This window comes from Phocoena sinus, chromosome 3 (genome assembly GCF_008692025.1).
Source record: "Phocoena sinus isolate mPhoSin1 chromosome 3, mPhoSin1.pri, whole genome shotgun sequence".
Lineage (NCBI taxonomy): Eukaryota > Metazoa > Chordata > Mammalia > Artiodactyla > Phocoenidae > Phocoena > Phocoena sinus.
This window is the reverse complement of record NC_045765.1, coordinates 130,856,658-130,877,049: the sequence shown is the minus strand read 5'-3', so window position 1 is coordinate 130,877,049 and position 20,392 is coordinate 130,856,658. Positions and strand designations below refer to the sequence as shown.

At 37.1% G+C, this 20,392-nt stretch overlaps 1 protein-coding gene across 2 annotated transcripts in view; it reads right to left on the bottom strand.

Annotated features, from left to right (window-relative positions):
* PLPP1 (phospholipid phosphatase 1) overlaps window positions 1-20,392 on the bottom strand; it is a 128,598-nt gene that overhangs the window by 25,136 nt on the left and 83,070 nt on the right. The gene's annotated exons all lie outside the window — the stretch shown is intronic.

The following is a 20,392-nucleotide window of genomic DNA, read 5'->3' as shown; positions in this document are numbered from 1 at the left end:
AATCAGAAACTCTGAGGGTGAGGCCCAGCAACCTGTTATTTTAACAACAGATTTGACCTCAAGTAGGAATACAGTCAGGGTTAAGTCAACAGTTTGGGTACTTTTTGAAGATAGTCACATCCAAGGGAATGATGATGCTTTTCCTGTTTTCCATCTTCTCTTTTTATCACAAAACCTACTTAAAACAGAAAAATACTGTGTTTTATTTAAAAATCACTCTAATGCAGATTTCAATTCTTTGAATATGTAGCTAATAAAACCCATACGTTAGGCTTGTTTTGCTGTTCACAAATTCAACATACTTCCTACCTCTCAATAAAAATATTTATTTGCTATTAGACGAAAATAGCTAAGGGTATCGTTCACATTTATTTTGAATGAAAACTTACACTTTACCACTTGATCCATGGGGTTTACTATTATATTTTAATCTGGAAAAAGTACCCACTAATGTATCTATGAAACTTTTCTTTTCATATTCCAAAGGTGGCAATGTGGAATTCAAGAGTTCTAAGGAGAAGGTACAAAGCATCAATATGAAATAATCAGCTGATGACATGTTAATATGATTTAGTAGCCTTTTAACATTTAATATAAAGCACTGGTTGATTTATTAAAACCCAAGGATATGTGTCATCTTAATATATCCACTGCAAGACCTACATTCTAATTCAAAAACTGAGAAGAAAATCCAAGGGGTAATTCAAAAAGCTGATGGATTTGTTCATAATTAATTCTCTAAACAAGCATTTAAAAGGGGAGGAGGGGAATAGAATGAAATGGCAAACATCTAAAACTTAAGAGTATTGCTAGTCTGGTGTGTGCTGGGGAAAGGATGTTTGATTGTTTTTAAAATAAATTATGGTATACAAATATTTACCAATAAATAGTGGCAGGGAGTCAAGAAAGTGAAGAAAGCTCTTTCATATCTTTGCAAACTTGCACCTCAGCCAAAACAGAGTCACACGTAGACTCAACTCATTCCGCCTCTCAGGAAAAAGAATGAGGCACCAAGTTAAATCTAAGGGGGGAAAAATCCTTTGCTTTCATTTCCACATTAAAACAGATAAAATTATATGGAATGCATGAATGCAACACAGGCCAAATCAGAAGTCTGCATAAAAATTAGGTATCATGTTGTACAACTACATTTTCATTTTCTAATCAAAGAGGAAACGTTTCCTTAGCTTTAAATGCCCCAGACTGCCTTTATAATTTAACAAACAAAACCCCCAAAATCAAACAGGTTATACTGAAACTAAGTCTAATAAAACACTGCTTGTATACTCTTAAGTCTCCAGCCTTTAATCATGTTGCCCCCTGGACCTGAGATATATTCCATCCCAATTCTACACATTCAAACCTTACTCATCCTCCATAATACCTCCTCTACTAGAAGTAGTATTACCACCCTCTGATTTCATGTAGCATTTTATCTTCATTCCTTTAAGGCATGTATCACTTTCTATCACCACACAATCTCCAAACATGTCTTAGCTACTACGTAGTGGGCACCACAAGAGCAACAGGCACACCTTGGTAGCTCTTACACTAACTAGGACTTACGAGTAATAGGTATTAGTTGAATTCCAGTAACTTCCTGGAATACACTGAAGCAGTGGTTCTCAGATCAGCAGCCAAAGCACCATCTGGGAACACTTTTTTAGAAACGCAAAGTCTTGAGCCCCACCCCAGACCCACTGAATCAGAAACTCTGAGGGTGAGGCCCAGCAATCTGTTATTTTAACAAACTGTCCACATGATTCCAATGCGGCTAAATGCGAGAAACACAGGGGCAAAAAGAGTCAGGGTGGTATGGGGGTGAAGAAGCAGTCACAGCTACAACCTCAACTGTCAGGTACTGCTTGCTATTCAGAACAGAGGAGGTGGAAACAGGTGCTGGCCTTGAAGTCAACTCCTATTAAATACACTAATACTAATGCTCTTAGAGTGAAGGATCTTTTAAAATCATCCTCTCTCTCCTTCTATACATTGATATTTCCATACAGATATGACTAAAAAGAAGGTTGTTTAGTTTACTGATACATACATGCCTGAGAAATACAGATCAGCCTGAACAAATGAATCTTTCTGAAGGCATAAAGGCTTATCCAGGGATGTTTAACAATTAGGCTACACAGAAGAAGCCATTCTCTCAAAGTATAAAGCAGGTTTTACCAGGTACTTAGTACCACAGCCAGTCAGTCTAGTTACAATGGTTTTTCACTATTACAGAAAGCACACCCTCAAACTTCAGCTTTATTTACCTGCATGTGGGCTGCATTACAAAAAGAAAAGGAGGGACTTCCCTGGGGGCACAGTGGTTAAGAATCAGCCTGCCAATGCAGGCGACATGGGTTCGAGCCCTGGTCCAGGAAGATCCCACATGCCGCAGAGCAACTAAGCCCGTGCACCACAACTACTGAGTCTGCGCTCTAGAGCCCGTGGGCCACAACTACTGAGACCACGGGCCACAACTACTGAAGTCCGTGCTCCTAGAGCCCATGCTCCGCAACAAGAGAAGCCACCACAATGAGAAGCCGGCGCACTGCAATGAAGAGTAGCCTCCACTTGCCACGACTAGAGAAAGTCTGTGTGCAGCAATGAAGACCCAACATAGCCAACAACAAATAAATAAATAAATAGAAAAAAGAGTGATGGGAAGTCTTTGAAGGGTTTAAAAAAAATAAAATAAAATAATTATTTGCAATATACATAGCTTTGCAATTTGAGTTACCCAGATATTCATACTGCTTTGGAAGAGATTGTTTTCCTGACCCTTACATAGGACTTTAAGTGGAAAACTGCTTGTGGGTTGATGTAGAAATGTGAGATGATGATGGGTAAAAAACCCAAGTGTACTTAAGTCAAAAGTACAATGAGAGTCATAGTACACGCTGGACAATTTGGGTACACTAGGAAGAGATAGAGAGGATGACACATACGGACTGAAAAATGTAATTCTTTTAATACCATTTTAACTAAATTATATTACTTCAAATTTTGTCCAAATGGCTTGTATAAGAAAGAAAAATCTCTCAATAAGATAGGTCACAAAAAAAGTTTGAGTTAAGATTTATGTACCTGAACCAGAAAAACAATACATGTGTAAAGAAATTGTGTCCTTTAAGAAGCATTTACAAAAACATTTTCTGGAGTTGAAGTAAACCCTCATCACCATAGTGACTTTCTTAAATTCCCTGGTTGAGAGAAAACATTCGAGTTTTCCTGTCTATTTTCTGTTGGTTAATGTAGGAAACATATTCTTAAAGACACAGGCATAGTGCTTGATGAAAAAGTACTGAACTAAGACTAGAATGGTGAAACCTATAAAGAAGCTCAACAAACTCTGAGTAGTACAAATATAAAGACAGAACCATACCTAGACACATCAGAGTACAATTAACAAAAGCAGTATAAGAGAAAATAATACATCACATAAAGGGGAACAAGAATACAACTAACAGATTATTTCTCATCAGAAACGATAGAAACCAGAAGACTCTGCAATGACATATTCCAAAATTTGGAAAGGAAAATACCAAAGAATTTTATATCCAGCAAAATTATTCTTGAAAAATTAAAGCAAAGAAAAGGTATTTCCAGACCAAAAAAAAAAAGCTGAGAATTTGTTGCTAGCAAACCTGAGACACAAAAATACTAAAGAAACTTCTTCAGCCTGAGAGAAATTACACCAGATGGTAACTGGAATTCCAAACCCTCCACTGGGCACTCTGGAAATCCAGTTCTATAAACAAAGAAACCTGTATTTTCCTGTATCTTTACACTCTTCACTGAAGATTCACTACATCTCCTAACCATTAAAGAGACTTTCAGTTAATTTCTTCTATTAATTTCTTTAAACGTGACTGTTTAACGCAAAAATTACAACACAATTTTGTTGAGTTTATAATGTATACAGATTTAATATATATGACAATAATAAACCAAAGTGTGTGGAGGTTGGGGGCACAGAGTTATACTGTATACAAAGGGCTAATTTTGCCATAACAAAGTCAGCATTGTTTAGACGAACCAAGATGGCAGAGTAGAAGGACGTGCTCTCACTGCCTCCTGTGACAACAGCAGAATCACAAATAGCTGCTGGACAATCATCGACAGGAAGACACTGGAACTCACCAAAAAAGATACCCCACATCCAAAAACAAAGGAGAAGCCACAATGAGACGGTAGAAGAGGCGCAATCACAGTAAAATCAAATCCCATAACTGGTGGGTGGGTGACTCACAGACTGGAGAACACTTATACCACAGAAGTCCACCCACTGGAGTGAAGGTTCTGAGCCCCACATCAGGCTTCCCAACCTGCGGGTCTGGCAACAGGAGGAGGAATTCCTAGAGAATCAGACTTTGAAGGCTACTGGGATTTGACTGCAGGACTTTGACAGAACTGGGGGAAACAGAGACTCCACTCTTGGAGGGCACGCACAAAGTGGTATGTGCATCAGGACACAGGGGAAGGAGCAGTGACCCCAAGTGAGACTGAACCAGACCTACCTGCTAGTGTTGGAGGGTCTCCTGCGGAGGCGGGGGGGTGGCTGTGGTTCACCATGGGGACAAGGACACTGGCAGCAGAAGTTCTCCTTGGCGTGAGCCCTCCCAGGGTCCACCATTAGCCCCACCAAAGACCCAAGGTAGGCTCCAGTGTTGGGGTGTCTCAGGCCAAACAACCAACAGGGAGGGAACCCAGCCCCACCCATCAGCAGTCAAGCAGATTAAAGTTTTACTGAGCTCTGCCCACCAGAGCAACAGTCAGCTCTACCCAGCACCAGCCCCTCCCATTGGGAAACTTGCACAAGCCTCTTAGATAGCCTCCTCCACCACAGGGCAGACAGCAGAAGCAAGAAGAACTACAATCCTGCAGCCTGTGGAACAAAAACCACATTCACAGAAAGATAGACAAGATGAAAAGGCAGAGGGCTATGTACCAGATGAAGGAACGAGATAAAACCCCAGAAAAACAACTAAATGAAGTGGAGGTAAGCAACCTTCCAGAAAAAGAATTCAGAATAATGATAGCGAAGATGATCCAGGACCTCGGAAAAAGAATGGAGGCAAAGATCAAGAAGATGCAAGAAATGTTCAACAAAGACCTAGAAGAATTAAAGAACAAATAAACAGAGATGAACAATACAATAACTGAAATGAAAACTACACTAGAAGGAATCAATAGCAAAATAACTGAGGCAGAAGAACGGATAAGTGACCTGGAAGACAGAATGGTGGAATTCACTGCTGTGGAACAGAATAAAGAAAAAAGAATGAAAAGAAATGAAGGCAGCCTAACAGACTTCTGGGACAACATTAAACACAACAAGATTCGCATGATAGGGGACCCAGCAGGAGAAGAGAGAGAGAAAGGACCAGAGAAAATATGTGAAGAGATTATAGTCGAAAACTTCCCCAACGTGGGAAAGGAAATAGCCACCCAGGTCCAGGAGGCGCAGAGAGTCCCATACAGGAAAACCCAAGAAGAAACACGCCAAGACACATAGTAACCAAATTGGCAAAAATTAAAGACACAGAATCATTATTAAAAGCAGTAAGGGAAAAATGACAAATAATATACAAGGGAACTCCCATAAGACTAACAGCTGACTTCTCAGCAGAAAGTCTACAAGCCAGAAGGGAGTGGCATGATATACTTAAAGTGATGAAAGGGAAGAAATTACAACCAAGATTACTATACCAGGCAAGGATCTCACTCAGATTCAATGGAGAAATCCAAAGCATTACAGACAAGCAAAAGCTAAGAGAATTCAGCACCACCAAACCAGCTCTACAACAAATGCTAAAGGAACTTCTCTAAGTGGGAAACACAAGAGAAGAAAAGGACCTACGAAAACAAACTCAAAACATTAAGAAAACGGTCATAGGAACATACATATGGATAATAGGAACATACATATGGATAATTACCCTAAACGTGAATGGATTAAATTTTCCAACCAAAAGACACAGGCTTGCTGAATGGATACAAAAACAAGACCCATATATATGCTGTCTGCAACAGACCCACTTCACAACTAGGGACACATTCAGACTGAAAGTGAGGGGATGGAAAAAGATATTCCATGCAAATGGAAATCAAAAGAAAGCTGGAGTAGCAATTCTCATAAAAGACAAAATAGACTTTAAAACAAAGACTATTACAAGAGACAAAGAAGGACACTACATAATGATCAAGGGATCGATCCAAGAAGAAGATATAACAATTGTAAATATTTATGCACCCAACACAGGAGTACCTCAATACATAAGGCAAATACTAACAGCCATAAAATGGGAACTCGACAGTAACACAATCATACTAGGGGACTTTAACACCCCACTTTCACCAATGGACAGATCATCCAAAATGAAAATAAATAAGGAAACACAAGCTTTAAATGATACATTAAACAAGATGGACTTAATTGATATTTATAGGACATTCCATCCAAAAACAACAGAATACACATTTATCTCAAGTGCTCATGGAACATTCTCCAGGATAGATCATATCCTGGGTCACAAATCAAGCCTTGGTAAATTTAAGAAAACTGAAATTGTATCAACTATCTTTTCCGACCACAACGCTATGAGACTAGATATCAATTACAGGAAAAGATCTGTAAAAAATACAAACACATGGAGGCTAAACAATACAATACTTAATAACGAAGTGATCACTGAAGAAATCAAAGAGGAATCAAAAAACACCTAGAAACAAATGACAGTGGAGACACGACAACCCAAAATCTATGGGATGCAGCAAGAGCAGTTCTAAGAGGGAAGTCTATAGCAATACAATCCTACCTTAAGAAAAGGAAACATCTCGAATAAACAACCTAACCTCGCACCTAAAGCAATTAGAGAAAGAACAAAAAACCCCCAAAGTTAGCAGAAGGAAAGAAATCATAAAGATCAGATCAGAAATAAATGAAAAAGAAATGAAGGCAACGATAGCAAACATCAATAAAACTAAAAGCTGGTTCTTTGAGAAGATAAACAAAATGGATAAACCATTAGCCAGACTCATCAAGAAAAAGAGGGAGAAGACTCAAATCAATAGAATTAGAAATGAAAAAGGAGAAGTAACAACTGACACTGCAGAAATAAAAAAAATCATGAGAGATTACTACAAGCAACTCTATGCCAATAAAATGGACAACCTGGAAGAATTGGACAAATTCTTAGAAATGCACAACCTGCCAAGACTGAATCAGGAAGAAACAGAAAATATGAGCAGACCAATCACAAGCACTGAAATTGAAACTGTGATTAAAAATCTTCCAACAAACAAAAGCCCAGGACCAGATGACTTCACAGGCGAATTCTATCAAACATTTAGAGAAGAGCTAATACTTATCCTTCTCAAACTCTTCCAAAATATAGCAGAAGAAAAAACACTCCCAAACTCATTCTACAAGGCCACCATCACCCTGATACCAAAACCAGACAAGGATATCACAAAGAAAGAAAACTACAGGCCAATATCACTGATGAACATAGAGGGAAAAATCCTCAACAAAATACTAGCAAACAGAATCCAACAGCACATTAAAAGGATCATACACCATGAACAAGTGGGGTTTATTCCAGGAATGCAAGGATTCTTCAATATATGCATATCAATCAACGTGATACACCATATGTACAAACTGAAGGAGAAAAACCATAGGATCATCTCAATAGATGCAGAGAAAGCTTTCGACAAAATTCAACACCCATTTACGATTAAAACCCTGCAGAAAGTAGGCACAGTGGGAACTATCCTCAACATAATAAAAGCCATATATGACAAACCCACAGCCAACATCATCCTCAATGGTGAAAATCTGAAACCATTTCCACTAAGATCAGGAAAAAGACAAGGTTGCCCACTCTCACCACTATTATTCAACATAGTTTTGGAAGTTTTAGCCACAGCAATCACAGAAGAAAAGGAAATAAAAGGAATCCAAATCGGAAAAGAAGATGTAAAGCTGTCACTGTTTGCAGATGACATGATACTATACACAGAGAATCCTAAAGATGGTACCAGAAAACTACTAGAGCTAATCAATGAATTTGGTAAAGTAGCAGGATACAAAATTAATGCACAGAAATTTCTGGCATTCCTATACACTAATGATGAAATATCTGAAAGTGAAATCAAGAAAACATTCCCACCATTGCAACAAAAAGAATAAAATATCTAGGAGACAAAAGACCTATATGCAGAAAATTACAAGACACTGATGAAAGAAATTAAAGATGATACAAATAGATGGAGAGATATACCATGTTCTTGGATTGGAAGAATCAACATTGTAAAAATGACTCTACTACCCAAAGCAATCTACAGATTCAATGCAATCCCGATCAACATACCACTGGCATTTTTCACAGAACTAGAACAAAAAATTTCACAATTTGTATGGAAACACAAAAGACCCCGAATAGACAAAGCAATCTTGAGAACGAAAAATGGAGCTGGAGGAATCAGGCTCCCTGGCTTCAGACTATACTACAAAGCTATAGTAATCAAGACAGTATGGTACTGGCACAAAAACAGAAAGATCAATGGAATAGGATAGAAAGCCCAGAGATAAACCTACGCACATATGGTCACCTTATCTTTGATAAAGGTGGTAGGAATGTACAGTGGAGAAAGGACAGCCTCTTCAATAAGTGGTGCTGGCAAAACTGGACAGGTACATGTAAAAGTATGAGATTGGAACACTCCCTAACACCATACACAAAAATAAGCTCAAAATGGATTAAAGACCTAAACGTAAGGCCAGAAACTATCAAACTCTTAGAGGAAAACACGGGCAGGACACTCTCTGACATAAATCACAGCAAGATCCTTTTTGACCCACCTCCTAGAGAAATGGAAATAAAAACAAAAATAAACAAATGGCACCTAATGAAACTTCAAAGTTTTTGCACAGCAAAGGAAACCATAAACAAGACCAAAAGACAACACTCAGAATGGGAGAAAATATTTGCAAACGAAGCAACTGACAAAGGATTAATCTCCAAAATTTATAAGCAGCTCGTGCAGCTCAATAACAAAAAAACAAACAACCCAATCCAAAAATGGGCAGAAGACCTAAATAGACATTTCTCCAAAGAAGATATACAGACTGCCAACAAACACATGAAAGAATGCTCAACATCATTAATCATTAGGGAAATGAAAATCAAAACTACAATGAGATATCATCTCACACCACTTAGAATGGCCAACATCAAAAAATCTAGAAATAATAAATGCTGGAGAGGGTGTGGAGAAAAGGGAACACTTCTGCACTGATGGTGGGAATGTGAATTGGTACAGCCACTATGGAGAACAGTATGGAGGTTCCTTAAAAAACTACAAATAGAATTACCATATGACCCAGCAATCCCACTACTGGGCATATACCCTGAGAAAACCATAATTCAAAAAGAGTCATGTACCAAAATGTTCATTGCAGCTCTATTTACAATAGCCCGGAGATGGAAACAACCTAAGTGCCCATCATCGGATGAATGGATAAAGAAGATGTGGCACATATACAATGGAATATTACTCAGCCATAAAAAAAAAACGAAATTGAGCTATTTGTAATGAGGTGGATAGACCTAGAGTCTGTCATACAGAGTGAAGTAAGTCAGAAAGAGAGAGACAAATACCGTACGCTAACACATATATTTGGAATTTAAGAAAAAAAAATGTCATGAAGAACCTAGGGGTAAGACAGGAATAAAGACACAGACCTACTAGAGAATGGACTTGAGAATATGGGGAGGGGGAAGGGTAAGCTGTGACAAAGCAAGAGAGAGGCATGGACATATATACACTACCAAGCGTAAAATAGATAGCTAGTGGGAAGCAGCCGCATAGCACAGGGAGATCAGCTCGGTGCTTTGTGACCACCTGGAGGGGTGGGATCGGGAGGGTGGGAGGGAGGCAGACAGAAGAGGGAAGAGATATGGGAACATATGTATATGTATAACTGATTCACTTTGTTATAAAGCAGAAATTAACACACCATTGTAAAGCAATTATACTCCAATAAAGATGTAAAAAAAAAAAAAGAAAGCTGGAATAGCAATACTCCTATCAGATAAAATAGACTTTAAAATAAAGAATGTTACAAGAGACAAGGAAGGACACTACATAATGATCAAGGGATCAATCCAAGAAGAAGATATACCAATTTAAATATATATGCACCCAACATAGGAGCACCTCAATACATAAGGCAACTGCTAATAGCTATAAAAGAGGAAAACAACACTAACACAATAATAGTGGGGGACTTTAACAACCCACTTACACCGATGGACAGATCATTCAAAATGAAAATAAATAAGGAAACAGAAGCTTCAAATGACACAGTAGACCAGACAGATTTAATTGACATTTATAGGACATTCCATCCAAAAACAGCAGATTACACTTTCTTCTCCAGCGCACATGGAACATTCTGCAGGACAGATTACATCTTGGGTCACAAATCAAGCCTCAGTAAATTTAAGAAAACTGAAATCATATCAAGCATCTTTTCTGACCACAACACTATGAGATTAGAAATGAATTACACGGAAAAGAAACGTAAAAAACACAACATGTGGAGGCTAACCAATACGTTACTAAATATTCAAGAGATCACTGAAGAAATCAAGGAGGAAATCAAACAATACCTAGAGACAAATGACAATGAAAACACGACAATCCAAAACCTATGGGATGCAACAAAAGCAGTTCTAAGAGGGAACTTGATAGCTATACAGGCCTACCTCAAGAAACAAGAAAAATCTCAAATAAACAATCTAACCTTACACCTAAAGGAACTAGAGAGAGAAGAACAAACAAAACCCGAAGTTAGAAGAAAGAAAGAAAGAAAGATTAGAGCAGAAATAAATGAAATAGAAACAAAGAACACAATAGCAGAGATCAATAAAACTAAAAGTTGTTTCTTTGAGAAGATAAACAAAATTGATAAACCATTAGCCAGATTCATCAAGAAAAAGAGGGAGGGGACTCAAATCAATAAAATTAGAAATGAAAAAGGAGAAGTTAATACAGACACCGCAGAAATAAAAAGCATCCTAAGAGACTACTACAAGCAGCTCTATGCCAATAAAATGGACAACCTGGAAGAAATGGATGAATTCTTAGAAAGGTATAACCTTCCAAGACTGAACCAGCAAGAAAGAGAAAATATAAACAAACCAATCACAAGTAATGAAATTGAAACTGTGATTAAAAATCTTCCAACAAACAAAAGTCCAGGACCAGATGGCTTCACAGGTGAATTCTATCAAACATTCAGAGAAGAGCTAACACCCATCCTTCTCAAACTCTTGCAAAAATTTGCAGAGAAGGAACATTCCCAAACTCATTCTTGAGGCCACATCACCCTGATACCAAAACCAAAGATACTACACAAAAAGAAAATTACAGGACAATATCACTGATGAATATAGATGCAAAAATCCTCAACAAAATACTAGCAAACAGAATCCAACAACACATTAAAAGGATTACACACCATTATCAAGTGGGATTTATCCCAGGGATGCAAGGATTCTTCAATATATGCAAATCAATCAATGTGATACACCATATTAACAAACTGAAGAATAAAAACCATATGATCATCTCAATACATGCAGAAAAAGCTTTTGACAAAATTCAACACCCATTTATGATAAAAACTCTCCAGAAGTGGGCAAAGAGGGAACCTACCTCAACATAATAAAGGCCATATTCGACAAACCCACAGCAAACATCATTCTCCATGGAGAAAAACTGAAAGCATTTCCTCTAAGATCAGGAACAAGACAAGGATGTCCACTCTCACCACTATTATTCAACATAGTTTTGGAAGCCCTAGCCATGGCAATCAGATAAGAAAAGGAAACAAAAGGAATACAAATTGGAAAAGAAGAAGTAAAACTGTCACTGTTTGCAGATGACATGATACTATACATAGAGAATCCTAAAGATGCCACCAAAAAACTACTAATCAATGAATTTGGTAAAGTTGCAGGATACAAAAGTAATGCACAGAAATCTCTTGCATGCCTATACACTAATGATGAAAAATCTGAAAGAGAAATTAAGGAAACACTCCCATTTAGCATTGTAACAAAAAGAATAAAATACCTAGGAATAAACCTACCTAGGGAGACAAAAGACCTGTATGCAGAAAACTGTAAGACACTGATGAAAGAAATTAAAGATGATACCAACAGATGGAGAGATATACCATGTTCTTGGATTAGAAGAATCAATATTGTGAAAATGACTATACTACCCAAAGTAATCTACAGATTCAATGCTATCCCTATCAAATAACCAATGGCATTTTTTAGGAAACTAGAACAAAAAATCTTAAAATTTGTATGGAGACATAAAAGACCCTGAACAGCCAAAGCAGTCTTGAGGGAAAAAAAACAGAGCTGGAAGAATTAGACTCCCTGACTTGAGACTATACTATAAAGCTACAGTAGTCAGGACAATATGGTAGTGGCACAAAAACAGAAACATAGATCAACGGAAGAAAATAGAAAGCCCAGAGATCAACCCACGCACCTATGGTCAACTAATCTATATGACAAAGGAGGCAAGGATATACAATGGAGAAAAGACAGTCTCTTCAATAAGTGGTGCTGGGAAAACTGGACAGCTACATGTAAAAGAATGAAATTAGAACATTCTCTAACACCATACACAAAAATAAACTCAAAATGGATTCGGGATTAAGACCAGACACTATAAAACTCTTAGAGGAAAACATAGGAAGAACACTCTTTGACATAAATCACAGCAAGATCTTTTTCGATCCACCTTCTAGAGTAATGGAGATAAAAACAAAAATAAACAAATGGGACCTAATGTTAAAAAAGTTAAAAGCTTTTGCACAGCAAAGGAAACTGTAAACAAGACGAAAAGACAACCCTCAGAATGGGAGAAAATATTTACAAACAAATCAACAGACAAAAGATTAATCTGCAAAATATATGAACAGGTCATGCAGCTCAATATTAAAGAAATAAACAACCCAATCCAAAAATTGGGAGAAGACCTAAATAGACATTTCTCCAAAGAAGAGATACAGATGGCCAAGAAGCACATGAAAAGCTGCTCAACATCACTAATTATTAGAGAAAGGCAAATCAAGACTACAATGAGGTATCACCTCACACCAGTTAGAATGGGCATCATCAGAAAACCTACAAACAACAAATGCTGAAGAGGGTGTGGAGAAAAGGGAACCCTTTTATACTGTTGGTGGGAATGTACATTGATACAGCCACTATGGAGAACACTATGGAGGTTCCTTAAAAAACTAAAAACAGAATTACCATATGATCCAGCAATTCCACTACTGGGCATGTACCCAGAGAAAACCATAATTCAAAAAGACACATGCACCCCAATGTTCATTGCAGCACTATTTATAAGAGCCAGGTCATGGAAGCAACCTAAATGCCCATCGACAGACGAATGGATAAAGAAGTTGTGGTACATGTATACAATGGAACATTACTCAGCCATAAAAAGGAACGAAATTGAGTCATTTGTTGAGATGTGGATGGATCTAGAGACTGTCATACAGAGTGAAGTAAGTCAGAAAGAGAAAAACAAATATCGTATATTAACGCATTTATGTGGAACCTAGAAAAATGGTACAGATGAACCGGTGTGCAGAGCAGAAGTTGAGACACAGATGTAGAGAACATATGGACATTCTCAAGTGTGTGGACACCAAGGGGGGTAAGCCGCGGGGGAGTGGGGATGGTGGTGTGCTGAACTGGGCGATTGGGATTGACATGTATACACTGATGTGTATAAAACTGATGACTAATAAGAACCTGCTGTATAAAAAAATAAAATTTAAAAAATTTTTTAAAAAGCATTAACTTCAAGTAAATTATGACAAAAAGATGTAATCACTACAGAAACACCAAAAAATAACCAAAAAATTAGACTAAATGTCAGAATACTTAAAATTTACACTAAACAATATTTGTGTAATACAAAAGAAAGCAGTATAAGAAGAACAGAAATCAAGAGATGGAAAAAAAGAAATTACACCTGAAACTAATATGTTAAAATACATTACATGTCAATTATTCCTCAATTTAAAAAAAAAGATAGCAAGATGAGACAAATAGAAAACACAGAGCAAAATGGCAGACCTAAATCCACAATGGATAATTACATTAAATGTGAATTAATTAAACACTCTAATCAAAAAGCAGGGATTTTTTACACTAGATTAAGAAGTATAAACAAGACCTGACCTACATACTTTAAATATCCAACAAACGCACTTTATATTCCAAGATTCAAATGAACTAAAAGTTTTACTTATGGAAAATATATACTATCCATGCAATAAAACATGAGAGTACGAGAGTGGCTATATATTATTATCAGACAAAACAGACTTAAGGTAAAGGATATTTCTAGAAACAAAGAGAGACAGTTCATATATATACTAATATGTATAAAATGGATAACTAATAAGAACCTGCTGTATAAAAAAATAAATAAAATTCAAAAAAACAGAGTCCATACAGAAAAGGGTACCTACAGTTGGAAAAAAGAACATTTAGAAATGTTATACAACAAAGAGCAGAATCACAAAATAAATGAAACAAAAGCTAACAGAAAGGAAAGAACAAAAACAATCAACAGTTATAGAGATTTCAAATTCCTAAGAATAACTGACAAAACATCTCTGTAGAAAATTCATACAGATATAGATTATTTGAATAACACTATCAATCAACTTGACCAAATTTACATCTATAGAACATTCCACCCCCAAAACAGCAGAATACACATTCTCTTCAAATGCACATGGTATATTCTCAAGGACAGATCATATGCTGGGCAATGAAATGAACCTCAATAAATTTAAAAGCATTCTAATCATACAAAGTATGTTCTATGATTACAATGTAATTTAACCACAAATAAATTACAGAAAGATAAATAACCCATAGATCAAAGAGGAAAACACAAGGGAAATTAGAAAGTATTTTAAAATGAAAATGAAGATACAATATACCAAAATTTGTGACATAGCTAATGATCTAGGTTTCTACCTTATGAAACTACAAAAAAGAGCTAATAAAACTGAAAGCATGCAGAAGTAAATAAAATAGCAGAAATAAAGGAAATTGAGTACAGAAAAACAATAAAGTCAATGACCCCAAAAGAAACCAATGAAACTAATAAAAAGATTAATAAAATTGAAAGCTTCGTGCCAGACCACTCCAGAAAAGAGATTAAGACACAAATTATCAATGGCAGGAATGTAAGAGGGGCTTGCTGTACACTTCTTACAAACAATAAAAGGACAGTAAGGAGACACTGTGAACAACTTGATGTCAATAAATTTGATAATTTAGATAAATAGACAAATCCTTAAAAGGCAAATGACAAAAGCTCATATAAGAAAGAGATAACCAGGACTTCCCTGGTGGCGCAGTGGTTAAGAATCCGCCTGCCAATGCAGGGGATATGGGTTCAAGCCCTGGTCTGGGAAGATCCCACATACCGCAGAGCAACTAAGCCCATGCGCCACAACTGAGCCTGCGCTCTAGAGCTTGTGAGCCACAACTACTGAAGCCTGTGTGCCTAGAGCTGTGCTCTGCAACAAGAGAAGCCAACACAATGAGAAGCTCGTGCACCACAATGAACAGCAGCCCCCACTCACTGCAACTAGAGAAAGCCTGCGCACAGCAACAAACACCCCAGTGCAGCCAAACCAAATAAATAAATTTTTAAAAAAAGAAAGCAATAACCTGATAATCCTACATCCATTTTTTAAAAAAACATTCCTACAAAGAAAACTCCAAGTCTAAATGTATTTACTGGCAAATTCTATCAAACCTTAATACCAAACACTGATACCAAATCTAGGCAACAACTTTACAAGAAAACTATAGACAAATAACACTCATGAACACAGAAGAAAAAATCATTAACAAAACATTAGCAAATTGAATCCACTTAATATAAAAAGATTTTATATACCATGACCAAGTGGAGTTTATTCCCAGGAATGAAAAGTTGCTTTAATATTCCAAAATTAAAGGGATATATTGTATTGAGAGAATAAAGAAGGAAAGCAATATGACCTTCTCAACAGCCATAGAAAAAGCATCTGACAAACCACACACTTTCGACAAAACTCTAATAAAGGACATCTACAGAAAACACATAGGTAATACATTTAATGGTGAAACACTGAATGCTTTCTACCTAAGGTCAGGAATAAGACAAGCATTATCTGCTCTCCCCACTTCTTTCAACATTGTATTAGCAGTCTTAGCCAGTATAATATAGCAAGGAAAAGAAACAAAAGGCAATATAGAAGGGAAAAAAAGAAGTATAACTCTCTTTATTCACAGACAATATGAAGAGGAACAGAGAAAATCTTGAAGAACCTATAAAAGAAGTTACTCCAACTAATAAGTTACATTAACAAGGTTATAGGATAAAAGGCCAAATAAAACCATATAAAAAAACCCAACTTTTTGTTTGTTTGGTTTATTTCTAAACATAACAACTAGAAATCAATTTAAAAATTTTTTAAAAACCCTTTTGTAATAGCATCAAGAAATATTAAAGGGTTTCCCTGGTGGCACAGTGGTTGAGAGTCCGCCTGCCGATGCAGGGGACACAGGTTCGTGCTCCAGTCCAGGAAGATCCCACATGCCGCGGAGCGGCTGGGCCTGTGAGCCATGGGGCGCTGAGCCTGCGCGTCTGGAGCCTGTGCTCCGCAACGGGAGAGGCCACAACAGAGAGAGGCCCCACGCACAGAAAAAAAGAAATATTAAAAACTCAGTGATATATTTAACAAAATGTGTGCACGACATGGACACCAAAATCTAAAAACTATTGCTAAGAGAAACTAAAGAACATCAAATAAATGGAAAGATATACCATACTCATGGATTAGAGGACTTAATATCAAAATGGCAGTTCTTCACAAACTGATCAACAAATTAGAAGCAATCTCTATCAAAATAAGCTTTCTCTTCTCCAGCCAAGCCACTAATTATCCCTTCTAACCCAACTCCTCCACTGTACATTCTGGAATTCCAATTCTATGGTTAAAATCGTCTGTACTTCCCTGTGTCTTCAAACTCTTCACTGAAACTTCACATCTCCTAGTTATTAAATTAAAGAGCCTTTCCCTAGGACACCGCTTGGCCCTGTATTACTATCAAAGCAGAGAATGAGATATCTACATCCCACACCTTAAGAGTCCAGTGTTGGTCTTGATTATCTTCATCACTCCTCAAAGCCATTTCTGGACCATTCTTTCCCTCTTATAAAAAATGCTTGCTTACCTATGCTCAAATCAACAATACCACCTTCCACTATCTACTTCTCAACCAGGTAGCGCTTAAGTCACTTTCCCCCCTTCATTAAGACTTTACACCCATATCAGTCCTCATATCATCACCTCAGAGCTTGCCATTCAACAGCCTGTCTATTCTTTGGCCTTGTTATCAACAGGGAGACTCTATTCCATTGTCAACATTTGTTTAATGTAAGTCTTCCCTGCTAGACTAAGCTCCATGAAGATAGAAACCAGAGCTGTCTTGTTCACTGCTGAATGCCAAACACATAGCATAATGCATACTCTTAAATAAGGTGTTTTTTTTCATCCCCACTAAATGCAAATACCGATGGGTACCAGCAGGCCTCTGTGACTTACAAAAAAACTAACAAGGACAATAAAGTGTCTGGGAATCATATATTTTTAAAAAATCAGAGGATGTTTTTCTGAGAGAAAGTATTTGTTGGATGAATAAATAAAGGAAAATGGTAACAGCTATCTTAAAATACAAGAAGGTCAAACATATAGAAAAGAAAAGATTGACAATTCTGAGACTTGGGATGAGGAATTGGCTCTGCTACTAACTAGTGGCTTTATTTAATGTTATTGGCCCTCTGTCTGCTCATCTATAAATTAAAGGCATTAGACCTTCTGGGTTCCATTCTCTTTCATTCATGTCTAACAGTGCTCCTGATGTAGAAAGTAGCCCAACAAGTGTGTTATAAGAAAGCAACCTGAGGACCTAGAGCTATCAAAATATGAATGAAGTTACCTTACAAAAAAAATACTCTAGGAATACTAAGAGATCTAGCAGAGCTTCATACCTGGTTGGACTAGATCAGAAGTAAGCAAACTATAACCCACAGGGCAGCCACTGTTTTTTTTTTTTTTTTTTTTTTTTAAACATCTTTATTGGGGTATAATTGCTTTACAATGGTGTGTTAGTTTCTGCTTTACAACAAAGTGAATCAGCTATACATATACATATGTTCCCATATGTCTTCCCTCTTGCGTCTCCCTCCCTCCCACTCTCCCCATCCCACCCTTCCAGGCTGTCACAAAGCACCAAGCTAATATCCCTGTGCCTTGCGGCTGCTTCCCCCCAGCTATCTACCTTACTACGTTTGTTAGTGTGTATATGTCCATGACTCTCTCTCGCCCTGTCAAAACTCACCCTTCCCCCTCCCCATATGCCTTAAGTCCGTTCTCCAGTAGGTCTGCCGTCTTTATTCCTATCTTACCCCTAGGTTCTTCATGACATTTTTTTCCCTTAAATTCCATATATATGTGTTAGCATACGGTATTTGTCTTTTTCTTTCTGACTTACTTCACTCTGTATGACAGATTCTAGGTCTATCCATCTCATTACAAATAGCTCAATTTCATTTCTTTTTAAGGCTGAGTAATATTCCATTGTGTATATGTGCCACATCTTCTTTATCCATTCATCCGATGATGGGCGCTTAGGTTGTTTCCATGTCCTGGCTATTGTAAATAGAGCTGCAATGAACATTTTGGTACATGACTCTCTTTGAATTTTGGTTTTCTCAGGGTATATGCCAAGTAGTGGGATTGCTGGGTCATATGGTAATTCTATTTGTAGTTTTTTAAGGAACCTCCATACTGTTCTCCACAGTGGCTGAACCAATTCACATTCCCACCAGCAGTGCAAGAGTGTCCCCTTTTCTCCACACCCTCTCCAGCATTTATTGTTTCTTGATTTTTTGATGATGGCCATTCTGACTGGTGTGAGATGATATCTCATTGTAGTTTTGATTTGCATTTCTCTAATGATTAATGATGTTGAGCATTCTTTCATGTGTTTGTTGGCATTCTGTATATCTTCTTTGGAGAAATGTCTATTTAGGTCTTCTGCCCATTTTTGGATGGGGTTGTTTGTTTTTTTGTTATTGAGCTGCATGAGCTGCTTGTAAATTTTGGAGATTAATCCTTTGTCAGTTGCTTCATTTGCAAATGTTTTCTCCCATTCTGAGGGTTGTCTTTTGGTCTTGGTTATGGTTTCCTTTGCTGTGCAAAAGCTTTGAAGTTTCATTAGGTCCCATTTGTTTATTTTTGTTTTTATTTCCATTACTCTAGGAGGTGGGTCAGAAAGGATCTTGCTGTGATTTATGTCATAGAGTGTTCTTCCTATGTTTTCTTCTAAGAGTTTGATAGTTTCTGGCCTTACATTTAGGTCTTTAATCCATTTTGAGCTTATTTTTGTGTATGGTGTTAGGGAGTGATCTAATCTCATACTTTTACATGTACCTGTCCAGTTTTCCCAGCACCATTTATTGAAGAGGCTGTCCTTTCTCCACTGTACATTCCTGCCTCCTTTATCAAAGATAAGGTGTCCATATGTGCGTGGGTTTATCTCTGGGCTTTCTATCCTGTTCCACTGATCTATCTTTCTGTTTTTGTGCCAGTACCATACTGTCTTGATTACTGTTGCTTTGTAATATAGTCTGAAGTCAGGGAGCCTTATTCCTCCAGCTCCTTTTTTCGTTCTAAAGATTGCTTTGGCTATTCGGGGTCTTTTGTGTTTCCATACAAATTGCGAAATTTTTTGTTCTAGTTCTGTGAAAAATGCCAGTGGTAGTTTGATAGGGATTGCATTGAATCTGTAGATTGCTTTGGGTAGTAGAGTCATTTTCACAATGTTGATTCTTCCCATCCAAGAACATGGTATATCTCTCCATCTATTTGTATCATCTTTAATTTCTTTCATCAGTGTCTTATAATTTTCTGCATACAGGTCTTTCGTATCCTTAGGTAGGTTTATTCCTAGATATTTTATTCTTTTTGTTGCAATGGTAAATGGGAGTGTTTTCTTGATTTCACTTTCAGATTTTTCATCATTAGTATATAGGAATGCCAGAGATTTCTGTGCATTAATTTTGTATCCTGCTACTTTACCAAATTCATTGATTAGCTCTAGTAGTTTTCTGGTAGCATCTTTAGGATTCTCTATGTATAGTATCATGTCATCTGCAAACAGTGACAGCTTTACTTCTTCTTTTCCGATTTGGATTCCTTTTATTT